At 36.7% G+C, this 27,874-nt stretch overlaps 1 protein-coding gene and 1 pseudogene across 15 annotated transcripts in view; both read right to left on the minus strand.

Annotated features, from left to right (window-relative positions):
* SEMA6D (semaphorin 6D) overlaps positions 1–27,874 on the minus strand; it is a 597,185-nt gene that overhangs the window by 543,806 nt on the left and 25,505 nt on the right. The gene's annotated exons all lie outside the window — the stretch shown is intronic.
* LOC110259502 (rRNA 2'-O-methyltransferase fibrillarin pseudogene) lies at positions 20,106–22,688 on the minus strand (annotated as a pseudogene).

Below are 27,874 nucleotides of genomic sequence, written 5' to 3' on the forward strand. Positions count from 1 at the left end.
TCGGTATCTCTCTCTCCCTCTCCCTCTCTATAAAACCATCGCTCTTTTTTTTCCAGCTTCACAGAGACCACATGGAGACATTTGAATGCAAAGCCTACCACAGGGTATCCTGACGTTCTGAGCCCTTAGGACAAAGAAACAGAATCTGATGGTTCGGGTGCTTTTAAATAGAAAAGTCCATCCATGGTCCCAATCCATTTTCTATTCTACTTTGAAATAAAGGTCTATGCTACAGCATTGGGCCTTGGTTTTAGAACCAGTAGATCTGGGTGGGTCTTAGCCTTTTGAGTAGGCTCACAAGTGAGACAGTCTCTGGGCTTCAGTTTCACAGCTGTAATGTGACAGTTTGGGATTATCTGATTCTCAGTCCTCTTGCAATTTAACATTCAGTGATTAATTGAATAAATCATCCATTCATTAAACACTTACTGAGAGCCTGCCATATGTAAGGCAATTTGTTAGGATCTGTGATGGATACAAAGAAAGTTAATTATTCATAGCTATTTATTCATCGCTAGGCAAAATTCTGAAGCAAGTAGCTTCCCCCCTTTCCTCATCCTTACACACAGAGACCCACTTGATCACTCCATAGAGGGCTGGCCTTTGGCCCACTGAATTCAGGCTGCCAGAAGTTTTTTAGCCAATCTGCTGCCTCTCCATGATCTTTATTTTATTCCTTATCCAGGTTTCCTCAAGAAAATTCCACTTGTCTGCATTTCATTCTCTAGGGGTCCTGGACTCAGACTTCAAGTGTGAGAATCAACTTATCTGACAATTCAAAAGTATCAAAGCCTAAACAAAGAAGGGGACTACATCTAAAGAACCTGAAGGTAAAGGTGGACTTCCATCTTTTTTTTTTTTCTACATATTAGTGACTTAAATCAGAAATTTATATCCATAAAACAAAGCTGAAAGAAAAGAAATATTTATCAAGGCTTACTGGTGCTGTCGAGCAAAGTGCTAACATGTGTCATCATAATTAATGTGCATAACTATCTGTGACAAGTCTGTTATCTTCATAGATGAACCCGAGGCAAGGAGTAGGCAATGAACTTGCCCAGGTCAAAAGCGCCAAGACCAGGGATAATTAGATTTGTCCTAACACTAAACCAATGTTCTTTCCAGTAAACCAGCTAATCCATAGGCATGTTTCCAAGCTGCCAATATGTTTCAACCAGTTGCGTGGTATATTAACTAATAGTGGTTGAAGTAAGCAAACTGTGTACAGGCCCCTATGTCCTTATGTGTTGAAGTAAAAGGCTTGTTGATCTTGAGCCTTCCAGGCCTCCCCTTGCTTTCAAAAGGCTGACTCAAGAGGTAATGATTAGGAAATATTGTTACAGTTAAGAGCTAGTTAAAACACAGCACAGCATAAGGGGAACTGCTTTAACTAGTTTTTAGCTGTAACAGTATTTCCTAATCATCAACTCTTGAGTCAGCCTTTTGAGACCAAGAGGAGGCCTGGGAGGCTAAAGGACAAGCCTTTTACTTCAAAACACAAGGACATGGGGGCTTGTACATGGTTTCAATAACAAAGAGTTTTATACAAGATAAAGTAGAATCAATTTATTTATAATAATATCACCTTCAGTGACTTCATTCTAATGAGCATTTTTGGTTTTGTTCAAAGTAGGAGACATAAACAGCCCAGGTGGGGGAGTACGCATAATTCCTACTGCAGGAAGATTTGCTCACACAATGCTAAATACGTCTTTCATATGGTAGCTGAAAAAAAAAGGCTGGACAGTATTTAATGATAATCAGGTAAATGTGGGGATTCTTTGGGGGCAGATAAGCCTCTTTCCAGTGCTGTACCTATGGTCTGCTGGCCCCACATCTTCAAAGGACGAGTATGGGGGGAGAGTGGGGTACGGGGAAGGAGTGGGAGGAGGAGAGGCAGAAAGAGAGAACACAAAACAGAGAGCCAGAAACAGCTCTCTAATGCCCACAAGAAGTTAATTTGGACCACCACGGCTTTAAGGCAACTGAGCTTCTAAGGATTTATCCAACAAAAGTAGAAGCTCTTCTAAGCTGTATTATTGTACATGTAGCTGTCCTTTTAACATCTTTATGGCCCTGGATCAGTCTGATAACCATACAGTATTTTGCAAAATACAGTGGTGCCCTTAAAAATAATCATGTGCTCAAAGTTGTAGACCTCTACCCTCCTGATGGGCACTTTTAACAAATGAGGCCTATTTCCTTTACCTGGAAGGAGGGGCTTATAAGAAATGCTTGTCTGGCTATAGAACATATATATCGAACCATTGGACTTACCAGGTTGAAAATTCAGAATGAAGAGCACAGTTAAGCCAGGAAGGACAGTTAGGAAAGTGAAATCAAAAAATAAGCCAGCACAATACTTACTACTCCCTAAAGCAAAAATACGGAATGGGATGAAGGAGATGATGGAATTTCTCCCTGTTATAAAAGATAGACCCATGAAGGAATCCCTATTGTGGCTCAGCAGAAACAAACCTGACTAGTATCCATGAGGATGCATGTTTGATCCCTGGCTTTGCTCAGTGAATTAAGTATCTGGCATTGGCATGAGCTGCAATATAGGTCGCAGACTCGGTTCAGATCTAGTGTTGCTGTGGCTATGGCGTAGGCCGTCAGCTAGAGCTCCATTTGACCCCTAGCCCTGGAACTTCCAAATGCCAAATATGCAGCCCTAAAAAGCAAAAATAAATAAATAAATAAATAAAATTTTAAAAAGTAAACCCATGAAATCTGAGTAGATCATAAGACTCAGAACTTGGTACTCTATTCTGCTCCAAACTGGGAGATGACAAGGACCCCTAGCCAGGGTGTAGTGGGGAGGGGAAGAAGGGCACTCAGAACCTCAGAAGTCAGAATAAGGATCTTCTGCCTTATTCCGCCCCCTCTGCTACCCCTATTATCTACACAGAGCAGTAAGAAGGAAAGATAATGCCTAGAAGTTAGGAAAGATAAAACTGTTGGTTTGGGGTGACATGAGTGGGAAATCAAAATTGGGTTAAATAAGGATAAAAGAGTAATTTTTTTATGAGTTGTAGTTGGTAGTAGTTCCTAGATTTGCAAGTTCAACCCAATGATTTTCACTGGTCTAAAGAATTTCCTTTCACAGTCATTTATTTCACAACTACCCACTAAGCATCTACCATGTGACAAAAATTTTGGTGACTAGGAATAAAATGGCAAGTCACAATCCTTCTTTCAAGATAACAGTGCTGAGAGGCTACTAAGGTTTTGAGGTTAAAACGCCTTGAGATCAAATTTTATCTGCACAGTCCATCTGTGCTTCAGTTTCCTTATGTGTAAAATGGGAACAATAATAATACTTAATCACAGCGTTTTTGTTAAAAGTAAGTTAGCTATTAAATGGAAAGTACTCAGTATGGTGCCTAGAAAATATTAAGTGTCATGAATGCAATTATCATCATTATGATATATTAATAATTAATATTATTACAATTACAATCTGTAGCACAGAGGAATTAATTCTGATGGGAAAAATATAAGAATGTATTCACCAAAAAGATGGCATTCAACCTGCTCCTGGAAGTCAGGGATAGGATGAGAAATGAAGCCAAAGAAAGTTAATAACAAATAATATTCCATCTTTTCTACCGTGGACAATGAAGTCTGAAGTTAAAATGCTCTAGCATTTTAATCACAGTCTTACAGAAAACATTAAAAAAATAATTTTCAGTTATTGCTAAGGTTCATAAATTATTATAGATATTACTTCAAAGGTAAAGAGAGAATAGAGTAGCAAAACATAATTGGAGATATGAAAAGAATAGTTTAAATAAATATATGTACCATTTGTAAATCCAAGAATTGCATTTGCAGGACAATATCATCTCCCTAGCTACCTAGGGTTCTACTTATCAGACAGGATTTTGGGCTTTACACTAAGGTTAGCGACCACTAAAAAAAGGAAGACAGAGGCACATGATCACTTTATTTATCAATGGTTAGACCGGATGGCAATTTTGAAGCCTTTTCCTTCAAAGCTGAAAGGTAACTTGGAACCGTCTGACAAGATAACAACATGTAAGTCTGATGTTGGAAAACTGGTCATGCGAAGCGCTGTTCAAAACACTGACTTTAATGTAAAAATCCTTAAAGAGTGTTGCCACAGGTGACCAAAAAAATAAATAAATAAAAGAAAGAAAGAAAAGAAAATCAAAGGGAGAAAACTTGGAGAGAACTCAAACTTCAGTAAGACTCTTAAAAAGCTCTAAGGGAAAAGACACTATAAACATCTTTGGTAGAAAAGGTTATACACTTAAAACAGAGAGGCCAGATGAAAAGCAGAAAATATGCCTCAAAGGCTAAGTGTGGTAGGAAAGTTAACTGTAAAAGATATAAATCACTCACAAATTAGAATATTAGGCATGATTCTACATAATTTTTAGAACACAATTTTTCATATTTTAAACAATAAATTTGATTTAAAAAGGGGGTGGGAAAACATTGGAATATATATATTTGTATTTTATATATATTTATATATGTTATATTACATGTACACAATTAAAATAATAAATACAAACTTTTTTTCCTCTATTTCTTAAAGAAGATAACAAAGAATTATTATTTAGAAGCTTAGTCTTAGAATAGAAAGGTTTTAGCATTGATTTAAATGGGACCAAAAAGAAATCAAAGAAGGTCACAACCCTTGTAAGGATTTTATTAATACCTCCAAAGAAACAAAATATGCAGAGGGAATGGTTAGCACTTAGTTAATCTTTCCAAAGGGTAAATGTATTAACTGTGGCTCTGCCTCTGAGAAATATGGATGGAATCTGGGATCATAGCCCCATCAGTAAGCCTCCAACATTATGCACATGGTCCTTAGTGTGTCTAATGATGAATAAAATATGAATTTAGTTCTTAAAGTTGCTTTCATATGGTTTTTCGGTCACTAAATCTGTTGACAAAGCAAACCCTCCTTGTCCCAGTTTAAATTTGCATCTCATTTATGCATCCAATAAGCATAATTGAACTCCTGGTATTGGGACCTAAGAAGACCAAAATAAATAGAAAGGAAACCACTGCTCTCAAAAAGCAGAGTTAATGGAGGGGATCATGCATTTGTAACATCACAGCAGTGGTCATCTCTGGCTCTTTGTGGTTAATTAGCAGGGAACCAGAGATAAAGAAATAATATGTGAGACTATTTGACTATCCTTACAGGACTAAATGATGTTTTTAGTGACAAAGGCAGAGTCACTAACAGATTTGTTCCAGACCGAAAATGAATATCGAGGTTTCTTGTGCTACTGGGCCACTGTTTCGGTTTTGGATGTGTTTGGCTGTTGCCCATACTGTAATTCACAAGTGTGTTCTTACCACGGGAATGAAACTGGAGGGTTTGTGAAACAGGGTTCAGGACCTGGGAGGGAGGTTCAAGCACAGACTATACAGGGAAGGGGCTCCAGTGGCAAAAGCATGGAACCTAAGAGGAAAATGTGAGGCATCTGGAAAGGAAACAAGAATAAGGCAAAGCACAAGTGGCAAAGAAAGTCTGAGAAGCTTAAGTCCTGCACCCAGTGGGGCTTGAGGGGCAACAGTGTCTTTCTGACGAGACATCATGACTGATTGCTCCTATTTCTGGAAATACCATATGATGGGTCATTCCCGTAGGATATCTTTTCCTAAGTGTGTTTTGTGAAAGACTAGTTCCATGAAATACTAATCCATGAACATGAAAAATGGGTTCTCTGATCAAATAAATTGGGAAGTTCATCTCCTATTATATCAGTCATTCCCCTGCAGGAAATATAATTCACTCAGATGGTTCAGAAATTCTTAAACTCGCATGTGAGGGTGGGGGTGAAACTCTTTGGGAGTCTGGCGGAGCCTCTGAAATCCACTGCAGAAAATAAGTAAAATAAAATACACAAATATGACAAAAGGGTTCCAATTACATTAAAATGCAGTTAACAAAATATTTTACAACAAAATTTTAATATAGGAATAAATGTGCTTCCTTACTAACTCACTGAAGTAGCATGATTGAACATCAGATCTTCTAACATACTTTCAAAGCAGTAATAACAATAAATACTATTTCAATATAACAACAAAACCTACATGTTATATGAAAATAGCATTGGTGACAAAGCCAGAGGTGACCCTAATGCCTTTTGCTTATTTTCATAGCTGAAAGAAGTACTCAGTTTCCTTTAGGGGTTAGTAAAAAAATAAAGGGGTAAGTTTTTTACTAGGCAAGTTCAAAGCTTATTTTTTCCCACCCCAATTCACCTATTCCCTGTTTTCTATCTATAGATCAAATTAGGGTCCTTTGAACCCCAAGCTAAGCAGCTTTAGGAACAGACTTTAATGAAGGGACTGCTTAAGAAAGTACAGCTGGGGTTGATGAAATAATCAAGGGATGCTAAGCAGCCAGAGAGTAGCACAACAGAGAGGCCCAAGGCAGACGTAGGGGGAAGATCAAAGAGTGTTTCTACAGCCCATAGAAGACTAGAGTCACGGGGAAAACCTGTCCGAAAGAGCTGTAGTCACAGAGAAAGCCAGCCACTGCCAGAGAAACAGCACCAAAGCCAAAATAACTGGGGATAAAAATTCCTTCTCCTCCCACCCTTTTTATCATCCAACAGGTGTCTTCTATTGGACAAACCCAACAAAAAGTCAGCCGGTAGAATCTGTTCACAGTGGTCAGCCTCCAGGGAACCCAGAGCAAGGCACAGAAGGGCAGAAAACAGAGATGCAGGAAGACACATTAGAAAAACCATCCCACTGTGTGACTATGATTCTTTAGGGCAGATTTTTCCAGATACTTCAATATACTAATATGCATTGTGGTTATTCAATACATGGATTAATTATTAATTTAATAAAGAATGTTGAACACAATTAGCTTATCTCAGGATCCTTGAAAACAAGGAACATCGTGGAGGATTACTATTCTGTAGAACCAAAGTTTCCTGCTGCTCTAGGATTTTCTGGAAACATACGTATTTTACCTGCACCAAGTTATTTAGCTATCTAGCCAGGTAGCATATTAGTTATCAAACACCTGTGAGAGACCAGAAAAACCTGATTTCAGCTTTATTTGGCAGCAATGAGAGTTGAGAACAGGCATTGTGGTAAGAAAATAATAACTTCTACTTTTTTATCAGAGATAGCTGAGAAAGTGTCCACTCTATTACGGCACTTTGGAGAGCCCATCCCCTCATACATCGCTCTGGACTCCAACTCCTCTGGCAGGGATTTCAGGCATCCCAAGTAGTCAGCTTGGGTCCTGGGCAGATGACATTGCCTATTGCCATTCCACTGAGAACATCAGCTGGTGGTAATGACTCTAATTACAGGCTCTTTCACTACATATCTTTTAAACATCATGCAGAAACCACTGGGTATCTGTCACTGCAGTTAGCTAGCTCACTAGGACAGCACCTGGGCATAGATTAGCCAAGACCTCGAATTTACTTTGTTGACAGAGTAAAGCAAAAAGAGGGAACTTTTGGATGATTGCTTACAGAAAGGACCTCAGTTCTCCACCACTTCCTGCATCCACATCATTTGCCATGTGGCTTTGCAGCTCCTCCCTTGAAGGAATCTGCACCCTCGACCTCCTGAGTCTGCAGTGGGCTTGCAACTTTCTTTGGACAATAAAATATTGCAGTGATACCAGAGTGCCAGTTTTGAGCCTAGGCCTTAAAAGGCCTTGCCTGCATCTGCTATTTCTCTATTTTCTCTTGGAACACTGCCCAGCTCCCATGTGAATAAGTCTGAGTTATTAGGCTCCTCAAGGATGAGAGACCATGTGTATCAGAGTCAAGTTAGAGCATTTGTCCCAGCCAAGATCAGGAAAGCTGGCCCACAGTTGACCTGAACTCACCACTGATTCACAAAGAAGTCTAGCCAAGATGAATAAAGGACCCAGCAGACCCCAGCTTATACAGCTGACCTGCACAATCATGAGAAAAATAAATGGATGTTGTTTTCAACCACTACTTTTGGAGGTGATTTGTTATGAAGCAATAGGTAATTGACATCATAAAGCTCAGAATATAATTCTATCTGGCCCAAGTATAATACACAATATTAAGAGGAATGTGGGTAAAATAAAAATATTAAAACGGTTTCTTGCTCTTGAAAAGAGAGCAGGGGATTCTGACAGCTAGTACAGAAGGGAAGGAGCACAAAAATTCAACTGGACATGGCATATTTGCACAGTGGACTAATGTTAAAGGAAACAATTATAGACACAGGCACAGTACAGGATGAGGGAGGCAACTACAGTCCATTAAGAGAAAAGTACAATAAAAAGACATTCTTATGCATCCTATGTCATGTTTCTGAAAGCCCATGCTAGAGCAATGGTGCTTATGACCTGAATGCTTCTAGCCTCCTCCTGAAATTTTAGTGAATAGGCTTTTGTGAATGAGTGGGAATCTTCATGTCATGGCACTCCTCTGGCACTGCAGAGAGGAGTGATGGGCATCATAGCAAAGCATACTTTTAGAAAATCCACTACTAACTCCAGAGGCTTTAACAAGAGGATGGGTAACCATTCAAACAATCACGGCTCCTGCCAACCAAAAAAGTATTCTTCTATGAAACAGTGATTGAAAAATTACTCTATCAAGGTCAAAAAAAGGTTACTTCTTTACACAGCAAGTTTAAAGTTGTATAGGAGGACTGTCTATGGGTCAAATGTTGTAATGCCAATGCTGACACAAAAATAATAATAAAGAACATTTTTGGAAGTAAGATGCAAACATCTTCAGGGTAGCAAACTTCATTCAGTTAACAACAACTAGAAGAAGCATAGGCTTTGGCACTAGGTGGATGTGGATAAGCATTTTGATTCTCCCATGTAAAAGCTGTATGGCCTTGTCTACATTACTTAACCTCTCTGAGCCTATTCCCTGTTTCAGAAAATGGTAAGAGTAATAATGACAAGAGGCTCATAGGCTTACTGTGAAGATTAAATGAGATAACACCTATCAAACAACTGACACAGTGTCTGGCTCATAGCAAGTGCTCCACCAAGTAAACACTTCCCCATGTTGAAGGCAAAGCATAATCTCCATGAACACTCTACTTGGGGTATCAGAGTGTTTAAATTGAAAGGGTTTTAACAAAAGCTCAATCGTGCTCTTTGGGGGCAATGAAAAGTATCACTGAGTTATAGATAATAAGCAAAATGGAGAAAGAATGCATCTCTATTTAATGCTGTTAGTCACAGGCCAGACACTCTCCAATTTTCAAAGGATTGTGCTCCAAGACTTAATTTGTGACTCACTTTCTGGAAACAATTTTATAGATGGTGGTGAGATTCTCAGCTACCTCTGAAGAATATAATTGGCCCATGATAGGGTTGTCTAAAGTACTCTGACTCTGGGGTCTCAGAGCAGAGCCCTATCTGGTAGAAGCCAAAGATGAAGAAAGGGGAAAGGGACATTGGGGAGGAAAATAAAAAAAGCAAAAGCAATGGATGAGTGAAATAGATGAATATTTATGGTACATCCTTTAGATTCCAGACATTGAACTATGTACATAGTAGATTTATTATTTAGTCCTTATAGCACCACCTTGACAAAGGCATTTCTCTTGTTCTACTAGAATGAACAACATATAAACAACCTAAGAAGCTCAGAAAGATGAACTGATTTGTCCAAAGTCACATAACAAGAAAATAATGAAAGAAGAGTATTTTGAATGTGGTAAAGTAGTGACCAATCAAAGAGTGACCAGAAAAAATAAAATTTAGTAAATAGACTTCTATAGGAAGAAGATTGAAGTTATTTGGTTAAGTATTACTTTATAAAATTGTGCTATATGTGTAATATATATATAAATATATAATGTATATACATGTGCACATATACATGCACATGTGTCTACTTAAGTGAATATGATTGTAATTAAATGAAATCTAGGCAAAGTACATGAAATTTTCAAGTTGCACAGGAAGGTATAAAATGAGAACTAAACATCTCCCACCACTTATAGTTTTATCTGTATTTTTCTAGTAAAATATATCTGACTATTACTTACACAAAGGAGAACATGTAATGCACACTTTGTATATCAACTAACAATACATCTTAAAGCTCTTTCTACATCATAATCAATAGGTCTAACTTAATTATCTTCTCACTGAGGTAGGGTGTTCTGTCCAATACATTGACTTAATTTATCGGCAATCCCCTGATGAAGGGAAATATTGTTTTCATTGTTTGCTATTACAAGGTACATTCCATTCAGATATTTTAGCACCCTTCTGTAAGTGTGTTATTAAGGTAAATCCTGAGCTGTGGAGTTCTGGCTCAAAGGTACTTCAAATTGGAATTTTTGAGCAATAATGCCAAATTTCCTTTCAGAAATGTTTTACCAATTTCTAACTTCACTCATTTTATCTGAGATGACTTCTTCCCCCATATCCTCACCAATACTAAATATCACTGAATTTTTAAATTTTTGCTGAACTCACAGGATAAAAACTGTATCTTATTTTAATTTTCATGTCTTTATGTGTGAAGTTTATTTGTCACATGTTTATTGGTCATTATTATTTGTTTTTCTGCAAACTGTTTTCACCTGTTAGGTACTTATCTTTTTGTCCATTTAAAAAATTGACATTAGCTTTTACTTAATTATTTGCAAAAAAAAAAAAAGAAAAAGAAAAAACCTCTTTGAAAATTAAGGTACTGGCTCTTTGTTTTTCATGGGTCTTACACATTTTTTTTCTTAAGGAACACTTTTTTCGTTTTCTTCAAAAAATTTCCAATAATGATTTGACTTTCTTTTAAATTGGCAAGAGAAGATGTTCTGGTTATGCTATTAGGAATATTCTAACGTGTAAAAGTTACATTTCCTTTTAAGAAGTAATAAATTGGCAATCTGGTTTTAAAAATACTACTCAGGATTATGTGTATCTGTGCGTGTGTGTATATATATATATACATATTCGTATATATCTGTGAATTTTTGTTAACCTGAGTCCTCCTTGAGAGACAGATTCAGTTTTGGTGAGCTAAGAAATCATTTTCAGGAGTTCCCGTCGTGGCGCAGTGGTTAACGAATCTGACTAGGAACCATGAGGTTGCGGATTCGATCCCTGGCCTTGCTCAGTGGGTTAACGATCCAGCGTTGCCGTGAGCTGTGGTGTAGGTTGCAGACACGGCTTGGACCCCGCATTGCTGTGGCTCTGGCGTAGGCTGGTGGCTACAGCTCCGATTAGACCCCTAGCCTGGGAACCTCCATATGCCGCAGGAGCGGCCCAAGAAATAGCAAAAAGACAAAAAAAAAAAAAAAAAAAAAAAAAAAAAAAGAAAAGAAAAAAAAAAAGAAATCATTTTCAGCAAGTGGCATTATTTTGTTCTTTTTATGGTTGAGTAGTATCCCACTGTATATATGTACCACATCTTCTGTGTCCATTCATCTGTTGATGGACACTTAGGTTGCTCCCATGTCTTGGCTATTGTGAATAGTGCTGCTATGAACATATGAGTGCGCACATCTTTTTGAATTATAGTTTTGTCCAGACACATGCCCAGGAAAAACTGGCACAACATTGTAAATCAACTATACCTTCATAAAAAATAAAAAGAAATCATTTCTGATCCTGCAAGATGGAGGACAATACATATAGGGTCACTGTTAATGCCATGTGCATGCTACTTGGCTCGGTGACTCGGTGTTTCCTATGTGCCAGCCAGTCAGCTTCTTCTGGCAATTCCCCAACCCTGCCTTCACCTCTCATTCCAACTTTCATGGAGCATTCTAGGTATGAGTAGGAGAAAAATGTAAAGGTAGGGGTTGGGTCTTTATAAACCAGGAAGAATTCTAGAGAGATGAATTGCTAGGGAGCATGAGACAGCCCTTAACATTTAAAGAGAAGATTAGGTGCTGCACAGGGATTTGGAACACCGAACTTCTGAGCTATGTGCCCATCTCGAGAGCCTAATAAAGGCTCACATTTACTCATCTCAAGATTTTTAATGATTAACATTTTTAAACCTATTTTGAAGTTTTAAAGCCATAGTCTGTCAAATAAATAATTAGTAAACAGTTATATACTTCAAGGACCTTGAAGTCTTATTCAAGTTCATGCTCATGCAAAATCTGTCGTATTTTAATATAATGTTATGCTGATTTCACATTAAAATCTTCTCAAATAATAAGAAAACCATCCTGGTACTATTTTTAAAAGATAAAAACGACCATTCAACAGGATCAGTTATCTCTTCAACATTTTAAATGCAATGTTAGGACTAAGTTTAGACAGGCTATCATGCCGTAAGAACTTCCTGTCATTTATAAATTGTCTAATTACTTTTTGGAAGAAATGCTAATTCTATGATTCTACAATTTTAAAAATAACAGCTGTAAGTAGATTGTATATGTCTTCACCCATAAATTTATAGTGATCCTTGAGCATGGATGGTCTGCTCCTATGTCACTGTGCTTCACTTGTTTCTCCGGTGAAAAGTACAGATGTTCTTCAGGCATTTGGCAGCAGGTGAATATCATAATATTATACTACCTATAATATCATCATGTGATCTGTAAGTGAATGAGAGTTTAAAGAAAAGCAAAATGCCTAAAACTAATAATTACCATACTAATTATTTCCAGTTTTTCAATTGTGAAATGCTGATTTATTATATATGTACATGCCTATCTATCTGTATATATCCAACTGTAAATATTACCATATATGAATATGGGATTCACATATATAAAGTACAGCTATAAATGAATGCATGTATGAGTAGAATTAATGTATCTATGGAGTAAAATGTACTTATAAATATGAACTAAATCTTAAATAAGTCAGTATCTAAACTAGTATTATAAATAGAATAATACACATTTTTCATTCAAATCACATATTATCTGAAAAGGGCTAAACGTTTTTAACATCCTCCTCATAGCGAAATATGTTTGTGCATATTTGCACAGCCACCTTTAATATATTGTGGACAAAGGAAAGCATCCTTGATTTTCAAGGGCAACTACAATCTGTTTCCAATAAGGAGGGTTTAGGAAATGCTCTTTTTTTCTTTAAACTCTTCAGAGAACAAAGATTCTCTAGCCACAGATATTTAATAGCTTCTGACTAGATTCAGGTAGATTGTACAATATAAAGTATAAACAGCAGATGTTAATTTGAATTTAAATGCAATTGAATTGTCCATCAAAAGGAATATCATTCCAATTTATAATTAGCCTCCAAATAAATGAAAACCTATTCCTGTCTAAAATGAAGCTTAGGTCTGTTTATAGAACAGTCATCAGATCATGTGTTTCCACTACTTAAGGACAGAACACACTCTCCCCTAATGGGCTTTTAAATCTATATATGCATCAGCAAAGAAAGAACAAACTAAATGGGCAGAAGATACTATACTAGCCAAACTTGCCTCTTCCTCCCACAGACAGAGGGTCTGAGATGGTATTTGTGCCCATCTGCCATTTTCTAGAAGGAACTCCAACTCTATTCTTAGAAAACTGGGGAATATAAATCTTCTGATACAATTTACCTTAATAACAAGATGAATTAGAAGTAATCACAGTTTTCCTCAGGATGAAACTTCTTTGCAGATGGTCATTTATTTGTATCTGAGCTGAAAGATTACAGAATCCAATGAGAGTTTCTAACATATCGTCTTTCCTGTAACAATTGTGTTCTGTTCCTAAGTAAAATAAAGGAACTAGAGAAGAACAGATGCCAAACTCCCTCATTATATGTATTCTAGACACAAGCGTCTTCAGAATCTACAAACAAAAACCTGAACTCTTTCAGGGAACTCAGTTAAATAATCATTCTGCATGCAGTTAGCAATAGTATATTACTTTCTGACCTTCAGACATGTCTTCCTATGACCTTTTCCTCCTTTCCCTTAAATGTTTAAACCTCTCGTTGCTTGTGAAGGCTTCCAGACACTGTACTTTTCAACTCTGTCCTAATCCCCCGAATACCTCTTCCACTGCATCACCTTTCAATTCTCACTGTCAACAGATGTATCCTTGATACTACTTCACCTTCAAACCACATTCAAGCCATACTTTTTTATACCTAAAACAGCCTAATTACTAAATAAATGCCATCTAATTAAAAAAAAATACAAGAATTCCCATAATGGCGCAGCAGAAAGGAATTCGACTAGGAACCATGAGGTTGTGGGTTCGATCCCTGGCCTCATTCAGTGGGTTAAGGATCCGGCGCTGCTATGGCTCTGACGTAGGCCAGCAGCTGTAGCTCCGATTAGACCCCTAGCCTGGGAACCTCCATGTGCCAAGGGTGTGGCTCTAAAAAACAAAAGACATAAATAAATAAAAACAAGATTCAAGCAGTGAGAAAAATGTGCAGTCCCCATGACCAAGCATCAGTATAATGTATTGCTTGACATCACACTGCTTATAATGTTTTTAACAGTTTTCTCCACAGTGACACACATGGATGCCATTTTGATCAATGACCCAATCTCATAAGGGAACCCAGGTATGAGAGCAATCACCAATGTGTCAGATATAACTCCACACCACATTTCTTTCCCATTTACATGACAGCATGTAAATAAGACTGACATCATTTATGCCAGTGATCAAGACTGTTTTAATTTCTTAACATAAAAAGGCGAATAATTTGCAAATGTTGACGCTTTATTAATAGCAACAAATTACTCATCACACACCTCTGAAGTGATCACAGCTTATCAGTGTGTTGTATCTCTGTGATTAAGACCTCCTTGCTACAGACTGTCATTTTCTCATATACTTTCTCTAAACCTTGTCATTCACTGAAGAGTATTAAGTATACTACTGAAAAGCCCTTTGTTGACTTTGTTGCTAGATTTAAAAATAAGTGAGATCAGTAAATTCCAATGAGATATATAAAGGTTTTTGACTTAAAAAACTAAGGACAGCTAATTACCTAAGCATATCACATGCAGGCTGAATCAAGCCTAGTTATAAAGGAAAAGAGGAAACCAAAAACACATTACAAACACTTGGAGTTAAGAGATTAATTTACCCACACCTCAGAATCACTGGGATCAAATAAAATCTCAAAATGTCGACTAAAATCTGCAAAGACGTTGACTAGTGCTTGTGATACTATAAAACTTTGCTGTTGGATCCGCTAGCCAGTAGCCACTTGTGGCTGTTTACATTTAAATGAAAAGGAATTAAACAGTATTAAAATTAAAAACAGTTTTGCAGTCACACTAGTCACATTTATAACCTATAGTTAGAGAACAATGCTGTCAAATAGAACCTTAAGGAAAAGGAAACATTCTATTTTTGTATAGTCTGATATGTGTTGCCACTAGCATTGTAGCTATTGTGCATTTGACATACGGTTCGTACAAATGAGGAGCTGAAAATTTAATTGTTAAATTTAAATATGAAAAGTTATCTGTGACTAATGGCTACCATACAGAACATTTCCATCCCTGGGGAAAGTTCTACTGCACAGTGTTGCTCTAGAATCATAGTATCTCTTATGCTAGGAAGCTAAAAGGTAGGAAGGGAAGAATATAAGAAACAGGGCTGCTGCTAGAGCAGAAAAAATAATATTTTCTCACCACCCACTATCTGCCATGCACTTTGTTAATGTCTTTCCATATGTCATTTCGCTTAATCCTCACAGGCCCCGAATGGCTACTGAGCTAACAGCAGAGGGTCAGAAATGATCTGAATCCACATCTATTCCATCATCTCCTGCCATACTCTTTCCACCACTTCTTGACGACAATGTGATCATGAATGGCATTCATATGGTCAAATAGACTTATCAAGAAAAAAAGGAGATTAAAGAATGAGGTGTCATATTATTAAGGCATGTACAAAGGAAGGAAATGCTACTTTATATATTAGGCAGCAAATAGGAAATGTGCTACTTTGAGAGATAGGATAGACTTAAAAGGAATTAAGAGTCATGGAAAATAAATTACTGGTGGTTTCATTATTAAGGGAAGCTAGAAATGAGTGAATTGCCAAAAGCAAAACTGTAGTGACAGTGATCCTCATAACAATAGCTGTCATTTACTGAATCCTTACTGTGCTCAATACTTCATGCTTATAATCACCCACCCCTCTGAAGTACAGGTGAGGGTCTCACTGCCAGAGATAAAATAGCGGTCTGGAAAGCGGAAAGGTCTGACTGATTAACCTCTTTTCTTATCTTCTTAAGTGAAATTTCCCAAAGCCTTCTCACAGGTACACACAGCAAAATGATGAAAGAATAGATAATGTCCAGTATCAGTCAGTGAAGAAACGCATTGCCATTACTGAAAGCCTTCATTTAAATTTTAATTTGCCTGCTTCTTAATTATCCTTGCATATGCCCTAATTTTTCTTTCCCTAAGTTTTCTATCTGGTGATCATAACCATTTGCAAGGCTGACATTAAAATTTGCTAGGTTGGTAGGAATGGGTGAATAACTTAATTTTCATGCACTTTTTTCAGCCCTGTCAGGTTATTGTTGATATTAGAAAGAATCTCAGTCCATCTTGGCCTTCTTCATATTATCTCCTTCCTAGATTTTATCATCAGTCACAGAGGCCGAATTGTTGTAGATGAGAGCACATTTAAGGAAAAAATAAGGACTCTTGACTGCAACATCTATCTCACAGTGGCTGGAACAACTTCAGGAAAGCTGATTATTAAATAATCAATAACAATAATCCCTTAATTAAAAATAACGTTAGTGCTAACACCTAACGCAATTCTTGGCACATTAAACTTACTCAACAATTATTTCCTTTTCTTCCTTTCCTACTCTTATCTCCTCAGCCTATCAGATTATAACACAGATTATGATTATAATTTGGCTTGATGTTTTCCCTCTTTGATTCAAGGTCACCACAGGAAACAAAATTTCTAGTCCAAATCTTCTTTAAATGTGGCTTTTGGAGAATAACTGCCAATTCAGACTTGAAAATCTCCTATAGTTACTATTTACACTAATGGATACTTACACTACATATATTTCAAAAGGTTATCCAATTAGCATCATGCATCTAAAGTATCTATGTGTATCTTAATAAGGAAATACACTATTTGTGGAAATACACTATTCTGTCTTATCAACAGGCTAAAACAGTGAGGAAAATATATTCTTATTTTGTGTGTAAGATTAACTTTAGAAATTGTTCCCATTGATTGAATAATTGATGATAGATCTTGTGACAGAGTATTATGTTGCCTTATAGAGAATGCAGCAAATCCATTATTAAAGTTATGTGAAAACAAACATTTGTACAGGTATGCACATGCTATGATTATTTTAAAACAACCTGAAAATCTGAACGATTGTCAAAATGATAACAAGAAAGAGTAACAGATGGATGCTGGTATATTATTGCTATTATTATCATTAGGCTTTACACACACACACACACTCAACAGTAGTTACCTTTATAGAGGGTGAGGTGGTGAGATATTTTTATTTTGTACTTATATACAATTTAAATTTTCTAACCAAGTACATGTATTACTATTTAAAAGTACCATCATAAGTTATATGGGCGTTGACTCTAAAATCTGTTAGTCTACTTCTATTAAAAAATATAGAGTATATGTTATTTTAAAACCACCTTTTGCATTATTGATAAAATGTTTAACTGAGCCATCATTTTCTCTGTTAAACTCACATTGCCAAATGACTTGATTTTTAAAGGGCTGCCTTCTAAAATAACATAGCAATCCTGGTTTGGGCACATAATACCTAGGTCAAAGAAATATCAACTGGTCATGATTGCCCATCTTAAAAAAAATGAGGCTTGCATCTTCAAATAAAGGGAAGTCATATAATACCCTCTATTCACTTATGACTACTTGCAGTAACCCCACCTTCTTTTGTATGTTCCTGGATTCAAATCTGGCTTGGACAAATCATTATTTGAAATCTACTCAGAGTCCCACTAATGTATGGATATAGTAAAAGCTAGTGAAACCTCCCATTATTTTGACAAAATGCTATTGAATTTAAGAAGTTAACTCCACTGAAACAAAGGATAGGTCATGGCAGCACCTTCCCAGAAACAGGACATCTACTACAAAAAGATTTGTGATCTCATGTTCTTTCCTACATTCTCTTTTTTAAAAGAAAGGGATTGTAGTAAGTTTTCTTTCCTTCAGGACAAAAATCTAACATTCACCCTGGAACAAGAACTGCCAGCCTTTACACTTTACAGGCTTGTTGAGTCCCTGCAATTGCTCCTTTGGTCCAATGAATCAAGCAAGAGTAACAATTTCAATCTTTTCCTTTTAATACAAAAAGACTAAGTCAGGATTGACAGCCTTTTAGAAACTGGGTGTCAGGGAGTTAAACCCTGTTTTTGTTTGGCATGTGAGCATTGATGGGACTGGTACAAGAGACCTAGCCAGGCAACAGGGACCAAGTAATTTGGGCTTAAGATTTCTTCCTCCATCTCACATTTGTATACATCCTTAAATACAATGTTCCCTAGATCTTTGAACTGAAAGGCCAGAATGTGTTATACTGTAGTGGTTGGATAAATACACAAAGTTTCCAAATTTGCTTTTTCAAGGAATGTGTCTTAGGATAAGTTACTTTTCCTTATAGAACCTCTGAGAGAAAATTTGTTTGTTACCTCCTTTAGAAGCCAAAACTGGTAAATATTCTTCCAACATTTGCAAAAGTGTACTCCATGAAACACTGATCCCTTGGAACATATCTTTTTTCTTTGCTTTTTTTCCTTTTTTTTTTTTTTTTTTTTTTTTTTTTTTTTTTTTTTTGTCTTTTTGCCATTTCTTGGGCCACTCCTGTGGCATATGGAGGTACCCAGGCAAGGGGTCTAATCAGAGCTGTAGCCACTGGCCTACACCAGAGCCACAGCAATGTAGGATCCAAACCGCATCTGTAACCTACACCACAGTTCACGGCAATGCCAGATCTTTAGCCCACTGAGCAAGGCCAGGGATCGAACCCACAAACCCATGGTTCCTAGTCGGATTTGTTAACCACTGAGCCACGACGGGAACTCCCTCCCTTTTTTTCATTTTATGCCCTCACCCACAGCATATGAAAGTTCCCAGGCCAGGGACTGAATCTAAGCCATGGCTGCTACTTATGCCACAACTACAGCAATACTAAATCCTTTAACCACTGAGCTGGGCCAGGGATCAAACCTGCACCTCTACAGTGACCTGAGCTGCTACAGTCTGATTCTTAACCCACTGCACCACAGTAGGAACTCCACTTGGGATATTTCTTGAAGGTGTGGATTTCATAATCAAAATATTTTGTAAGTATTTTTTACTTTATTCTCCTACTGATAATTCACAGTATACTTTTGAATATTCCAGGTTTTGATGATCAAAAAAATAAATCAGTTTAAATTTGTTTAATATATTATTTCTGAATCTTTTTTATCATGGAAATATTTTCCTGATGGATTTATTAATATTTTATTGAATTAATACTCTATACAGAGGATACTTTGGGAAACATGAGATAATCCTACCTGTCAGCAATAATAGAAGGGTCTTGGGCTCAGCTACCACAGAAGACAGTGAGTATATCAAAGAACAAGCAGGTGAAAAGGAGAAATACACATGTTAGGACTGTGGCCCAATCAGCATCCTGAAATTAATTATCCTCCTTATTGGTAGGTATTTTTGCCTTATTGCTACTGAAATTTGGACCAGAAGCAGAGTGAATTAAACCATGAGGATAAAGGGAAATGCTCTTTTGGTAACCCTTGATATCAACCCAATCTCATTTATAAATGACGATAATAAACCCAGAGATATTACATGGCATGCCCATGACTGCTATGGAGATCAGGAGCAGCCCTTTGTTGAGAACTCACACTCTAAATCTGATGCCAGAGTGCTTCCTAGCAGTCCACGCCAACTTCTGAGCAGTGATTAAGAGAAAGAATACTGACTGAATCAAATATATTTACACATGAATATTACTTTGGGGCCCACTGAGGGCCATGATGAGAAATAGACAAAGACATTTAAAAATTTCTTCTATGCCTTATAATTCCTGTTGTTCCTAACACCTCTGACATATTCAAATGGAAAAACAATAAAATGTGTGGTAGCATATTGTAGTGGAGAGTGTGGTGGCCAGGTATTAGCCATTTACTGGGCACAGAAAACACAAACCGGCCTACAAGTTTCTAAAAAGTACAAAAATCACCTAGTCTAATAGCAGCAATTGGTAGCATGTAACAGTAATAATACAATCTATCCCAATCCAGATGGTACTGGGCTTCAGTTCACCTTGGGGTGTGTTTCATACACATCTATGATCACAGGGTAGCCTTTTTCATGAGGATCTAAGGTCAACCCCTCCTGAGACTTCATGTTCCACTACTGTGTCTCTTTCACCTGAGAGGCAAATATGGCCTTTGCAGAGGGTGTGAAGTCAATGCAGTTAGCCTTAATGGGAATGACAAAGCATTCTCCACTGTGTACAAAGGTGTGGCCATTCAGGGCTACAGTCTCCATCTGGTTTGGCTGGGCCACATCGGCAGAGATCTGCAAAGATCACATCCACCATTGCAGTAATCGTGTGGTATCTGTATATGCGCCAAGCATCTTCAATGACAGGAAGAATGTCAGTTCTCTTCTTGACCAAGTTAATGAGGTCACAGCCAGACCAGCAGGAAAACTCAACTGCAAAGACCAGACCCTGTGGGACTATGATGTCAGAATTCTGGAAGAGAGTGGTGCCCAAGGCAGCCCTGAGGTAGGGGCCTCGGCCCCTAGCTTGAAATGGATTGGGTCCACAAAGCCCAAGATCACTGCAGCCAGCTTGGAATGGAATGGAATTTTGTTTTATTTAACTTGGGGGGTTAAAAGGAGCTAAACTCCTATCAATTCCCACCTATATTTTGTATAAGACTCTAAGCATAAACTTCCTCATGATAATAATAATAATAATAGGAAGAAGAAAAACAACAACAACCAGTAGTAGTAGTAGCAGTAGCAATAATATTAGCAGCAGCAGCAGTAGCAGCAGCAGCAATAGTAGCAGTAGTGACATTTATGGCATGTTGTCTTTATCTTCAGTGTGGTTCTGTTTTAAGAGGCTAACCCATTTAATCCCATCATAATCCCCTGAGGTAGGTAATATTATTTCTCTCACTTAACAAACTGTGGAAACTAAAGACTAGCTAGAGATTAAAACTTGTCCCAAATCTCACAGCTCTAAGTGACAGAGACAATTTAAACCCAAGCAATATGACTCCACAAGTTATAATCCTTAACCATTGTGTATACTGACTTGTAGGTATCTGCAGATAGTAATTTACCTTATCCATTTCCACCATCACTCCCTTTTGCCCATTATTGACTCATCCACTGTGATTTCCAAACCTAATGAAGTATCAGAATCACCTACAGAGAATCTCTAAAACAGACCTTTCCCAAAGATACTCTGATTCATACTAGATTAGATAGTTTCCAAAAGCACAACAGGTTCATCTGGAGATTCAGATCCAAGGACCCAAGTTTGGGAGCCACTGATTTAGAGCTTTTCTTTCCTAGATGGTTGCCTCATGCACCAAAGACACTGCTTGGGCTCACAGAAGCCGTGAGAGGAGGAATGACACAAAGGTAGCTTGAAAGACTGGCTAAACCAGCACCTGGTCCCAGGAAGTCTCCTATCCCTTTTTCACACTATGAAATCCTTGAGGACAAGGACAAAGCATTAATCAGATCTGGACTTTCCATGATGGCTACACTAGTGCCTAATTCATAGTAGGTGCTCAGTTAATACTTACTGTCAAAGTTTCTGATGAATATTATTGAAGAAAGGCAATAAAATATTTTTTCCAAAGAGACGAAAAAGTTTAATTACTCACTGCCTTTTGCTCTGATTATAGAAGAATTATAAATTTTTCTACAAGGTTGTAAACAGGAGACAAGACACAACAAGAGGGCTTAGTCACCATATTAACACCAAGGAAGGAATAAGAAGGTCAAGAACAAATGGGTGCAAAGGAGGAAGCCATGCTTAAAAGATGCCTGGTTTGACAAACTACATACCAATTTAGAGATTAGATATTATCATCTGTGTTTCAAGGCTGGCTCCATAGAACCCTCAAATGAATTTACCCACTCATCCTCCCTTCCAGTGCCGCCTAATTGGCCCACCACAGGCTAATGGGCAAACAGTCCTCAGCAACCATTTGTCTTTTTTGAAGTCTTCTCCTAGAGCCCCCTTAAGAATAGCAGTAGGTTTTTTCCCTTGAAGCTATTTTTTCTCTCTTATTTGTTTCTTTCAAGCATGTTGGAGAGGCTTCTTTGCTGTTTGTTTCTGAAGCAAATCAGGAACACTAATTTGTTCTTTGTGGATTTTTGGAAGCTACCCCAGTGGGAGCAGCTTGCTGTGACCAGGATTTCTGCCTGTGGCTAGTAGAGAGGGAAGACACAGGAGGCTAAGACAGATAGGAATGCTGTAGCTAAGTGAACACACATGACGGCTACAGAGCTGAGAAGCAGAACACCTGATTTTGACGAGATGCAACCAGTGAGAATGTGCAGACAAGACTTGCCAAGAGCCAGCATTTACCCAGTATTTACCTGTGCAATTGCGTACAAAGTAGCAATTTCTGGCTGAGATGGAAACTCCTGTTTTTCTCAGACATAGGAATGTAGTACAGATGCAACACTGCGTGTAGAGAAAAATCTTCATGGACTCTGAAGCTAGAAGGGAGCTGACAACTCATGTTCGCGTGATAGGTAAAGCATTCTGGATGAGGGGTGGGTGGAAAAGTTCTCAACTTACTCAAAACCTGTACGTTTTAATCCTGGCTCTGCCATTAATTGGCACTGTATCCCCATCCAAATCACTTCATTTACCTGCCTCCCAGGGTTCCCCCATTTGTAAAAGCAACAGATCCAAACTGTTAGCCAAGTGTGTCTTTCTATTTTAATGTGCTGCCTCCAGATTAACAAAGATACATGTATATTTATATCTATAAGATAAAAAGCCTTTGACTTTCTACCTTAAGTTGGCTTTCAGGAAAAACAAACCAGATAAGAAATTGAATGTATATTGGGAAGTTATTTTTTCAAACAACCTTAAAAGTATATAGCCAGAGATCAATATTATACACCTTTCACCCAGTTATCTATGTACTCCTAAATTACAGTACAGGAATGCTGAGAGCAACTCATAATGAATCTCAGGCCCTAGAAAGACACAGAATTATCCAAAGAAAAGGTACTACACAGTATCTATTTATAAAAGAAAATAAGAATTTTTAGAAGTGTATTGAAAGGTTATATAAGACAAATAAATGTTTTTAAAATGAAAACCAGTTATCTTATTATCGTGACACAACTACTGGTTTTATTTATGCCTATTATCCATATCCACATACTGTATTTATAGTGTTTCATAATAATGGCATACATAGTATTTTATATTTTATCATTTTCACATGTATTGTCTCATAAACATACCTTGATGTTTCTACCTAATTGTTTCTACCTAATTATAATTTAATAGCTTTATAATATTAAACTGTTTTCATGTATCATAATCTATAAAATAATTATTTTGTGGACTTTTACTTTGTCTCCAACTTTTTGCTAGTATTATCAATTGTAATAATTTTTATGTTGATCTTGTTTTATTTCTCTTCAAATGTTTTCATAAGACAAGAATTTTGAAAGCAATGAGTATGAATAAATTTTTGACTTTTTGCTACAAATGGTCATGTTACTTTCTAAAGGGATTATAAGTTGATAATGCAACCAGCAAGGAGTGCATGCACCATTTTTATGAAAATTTTACCATCTTTAACAGTGATCATTTTTGTGATATAATATTTTATACATTTCATAACTGGCAGAGTGACAATGATGTGTATGAAAGAGTCTTCAATAAATATGTTTGACCCTGATCATTAAAAGTATGGACTTAAAACTTGGGAGATTCATTAATTCACTCTAACTCATTAATTCATGCATTCAGAAAATATTCATTAGGCTCAATTATGTGATGACAGTATGTTAGACTCTGGCTATGCAAAGTTATACTTTCTCTTAATGGTTCACTTTCTCAAAGAAAGAACTCTATGTGAGCACCATGTGGTTGCTGCTTTAATGACATTATGTTTCGTGATGCATAAGGATTCAGAGAAGACAAAAAAATAGCTCATTATTTTTCTTTAATAGCATACTTTCAACAAAATATACCAGGTATCGCCAATGATCAGAACTAGCATCTTAAACCATGCCATGAATGAGCAAACTACTTCTAAAGGTATGACCCAGATTACTTTCAGAGGCAGAAAGTTTTGCAAATAAATTGCTAAGAACTGTTATCAGCTAAATACTATTTTGAAGTTCTCCTACTTCCTCTTATATTGGCTTTCTCTTCATCTGTGTGCCCAAAAGAGTCTTCAAAAAATTCACAAAAATAGTGAATTTTATGATTCTTTCTCATCCCTAAGCCTGTACACTAACTTCTTTGGGTTCAAACCCCTTTACCTGAATACTTCCACATGCCCATACTCCAACATGTTTAACTGTTCTCAACATTTCATCCTCCCTCAAAACAACATGCATCACTGAGTGTTTTAAATATGCCATGCACTACAGTATATTATTTAATTCTTACAAAATCTGCTTTTTACTCTACTTATGAAAGATTATGTAATTGACCAAGGTCACAGAGCTGATTGGTGAGAGAGTTAGCATTTTCATCTCAAAGATCTCTTTAAACTCCTCTTTGATTTCTACAGTGTATTATTATACTGTTCCAACTCTGGAGAAAGACCTAGTACTATGCCCAGTCTTCCTACAGTATTACCTGTCTACTGGATGCCATTCGGGGGAACCAGAATGGAGAAAATTATAAAAATGCGTTAGCTGAATTTTCCTATGATAAAATAAGTGGCCAAATCAATCTGTTCCATCCATACCTTAAGAGACTGTGTGATTTAGAATGGTCATTATTAGCCACCATTTCCACAGTGATTAACTTAAGGGGATATTATTGTGAAAATATGACCTCAATTTTATTGTAAATAATAACCTCTGGCCCCAATTTTTATGGTGGCTCATTAATGTTCCCTAACACATAAGAAATGAGCCCTCACAATATGAACTATCTTCTGAGAGATAGTTTCTGAACTTCACATGGAGAAGTTTCAAGTCACTAGTGATATTTGGAAGCTATGGGACCACAACTGGTTAAATTTTGCACTGAATTTGGCTTTATTGCTCATGAGTATCTTAAGATGATCATTTCTGAACGACAGTGAAAATTAAAAAGTGCTACTGACTGACGTGAGAGTCCCTCACAAATCACCTTTAAAGACTGTCAATAGAGATAGAAACTGAATTTTTATAACAACTTGACTTTTATTTTGCTGTGGCCTCACCAAGTTCCATTGGTCCAAAAGGCCACATCACTCTTTTCTCAAACAAAACAGGTTTGCTACTAATGCCTATGGTTACTAATGGATCCTGTACTAATAACTACTTCTTTATTAACAACTCTGAGTTTTTTCTTTATACATAATTACATTTTGTGCAAAAATATGGATTACTAACTTACATTTTCAGATTCTTAAACAAATAGGAAAATGTGGATGCTCATAATAAGCCCAAAACAATGAGATTCTTTCAATAACTCTTAAAACACTTACTTTTAGTTGTAAAAGGGGTCATCTACTGAGTTTGATCAAATAAGCAGACCCAGAATATGATGGTGAAGACACAAGGGTACAAATTCTTTTTCAAAAGGACATTTTAAAAAAATACTAAGATATCTAATTACATATTTTTTTTGTTTCTAGTGACATGAGATGGTCAGTCTCACTGGGGAAAATGTCTTTGAGATGTATTTTACATACCATGGTAGACAGAATCTCCCTCTTAGAAATCTTTGATAACAGAATATCCTATAGTTTGGTCCAATTTCTCTCACTTACAAATGCAATGATATTATTGGTAGTTCATCTTCTAAACAACCTACTCCAGGAATTGACTATGACAAACTTCTGTTAAGGCCAAATAATTTCTATATTATTAAGCCAATCTATATGAATGGATTAAGATGTGGTACATATATATATAGTGGAATACTAATTAGCCATAAAAAAGAATTAATTAATGACATCTGCAACAACATAGATATGAATGCAGCTAGAGATTCTCATACTAAGTGAAGTTAGTTAGGGAAAGATAAATACTGTACAATATCATTTATATGTGGAATCTAAAATATGGCCCAGACCTATCTACAAAAAAGAAACATACTCACAGACATGGAAAACAGACTTGACGTCGCCAAGGGGGCGGAGGGAAGGAGTGGGATAGACTTGGAGTTTGAGTTGGTAGATGAAAACCATTAACATGTAAAATGGATAAGCAATGTGTCCTACTGTATAGCTCAGGGAACTATATCCAATTACTTGTGATGGAACATGATGGAAGATAGTATGAGAAAAAGAATACATATGTGCGTGTGTGTGCGTGTGCATGTCTGTGATTGGGTCACTATGCTGTACATCAGAAACTGACATAACACTGTAAATCAATTGTACTTTAATAAAAAATTTAAAAAATCCTTCTGCTGGGATTCAATAGGTAATCCAAAAGAAAAGACATAATCAGGGTGACAGATTATTAACGTGTCTTTTATATTTGGTACGTTCTTATTTTTTTTCCTATGGCTTGAAAGCATTATCATTCTATTTCTTAGATAAATTAGTGCCTATGAATTTCATAAATAAGCTTGATACAAAGACCCATTCAGACATATGGTAGAGATTTCTGTAATGCATGCCATTCATCCTTAATGGTTTTTATTTTGAAATTCTCTTTGGAGAGTGCTGTGTTAGTTCATTTTACTTCACAAAACACTTGTGTAAGTATTGTTCTCTACAAACAAAGCAGCATAATGCAGAAACAAATTATTTAGAAGTAAATTAAAAGGACTGAACATTCTAAAATGCAAATTGCACAAGCTTTCTCCTAAACGGATGCACAAAGCAAGGCAAAAGATAGTTTATCTTAGTTCTACAAAGACAGAGACTACCATGAGTATGGCTTACATACTGACTTCTCATACCCTCCCCTTCCCTTCCCCCTCTCCCTTTAAGCACACTCAAAGAAACCATGCAGCTCTGATGGAAGAAAAAAAATCATTAAATCATCAACATTGTTCTGATAATTTTTTTCAAAACAGTCAACAATTATTTTGTTGGGCAGAGAAATCAGGAAACTTGGAGGCAGCATTTTAACTTTAGGAATTTAGCTTTTAATAGTTATAAATGTATAAAATGTATTTACATGTTGTTTATAGGGCAGTTAAAAAAATGCCATGCATTTTTAACTCAGCCTTGAAATGTCATCACAATTGAAATGGTGAAATTTTCTGGGCAATTTTATTTTAAATCCAGGTTGCAACTTTTAATGACTTTGCTCCAGAAATTTTGAGCTGGTTAAAATAGTATGCAGTTAGTTCTTCTGTATTTTATCCACTCACTAGAATAAGATCATTTAAAATAGTTAACACTGACTGAGATGCTAAGAATTATAAATTTAAAGTAGTACTTTGAATTTACCTCAGGCTTTTTTAAATATTTTATTTTCAATAGGTATCTGAATTTTATAAAATATAATATCACAGCACAAGAAGTACTGCCAAATTCCCCCCAAACAAGTACCACTTTAAATCTGCTTTGGAGGAGAGGACAAGATGGCGGAGGAGTAGGGGGACACGCTCGCCCTCTCCCACAAACACAACAAAAAAAGCACATCTACAGAAGAAATGACTCACACAGAACAACAACCAATTGCTGGCAGAGGAACCTAAACTCCAATAACGGCAAGAAGTTCGTGACATTATTGGGCAGAACGGGAGAAAAGAGGAGAGTGAGAGAAGGTGAATCCG

Source organism: Sus scrofa, chromosome 1 (genome assembly GCF_054392235.1).
Source record: "Sus scrofa isolate SSC_HxYL_T2T_F1_AM1 chromosome 1, Sscrofa_HxYL_maternal_Yorkshire_Landrace_v2.0, whole genome shotgun sequence".
Classification (NCBI taxonomy): domain Eukaryota; kingdom Metazoa; phylum Chordata; class Mammalia; order Artiodactyla; family Suidae; genus Sus; species Sus scrofa.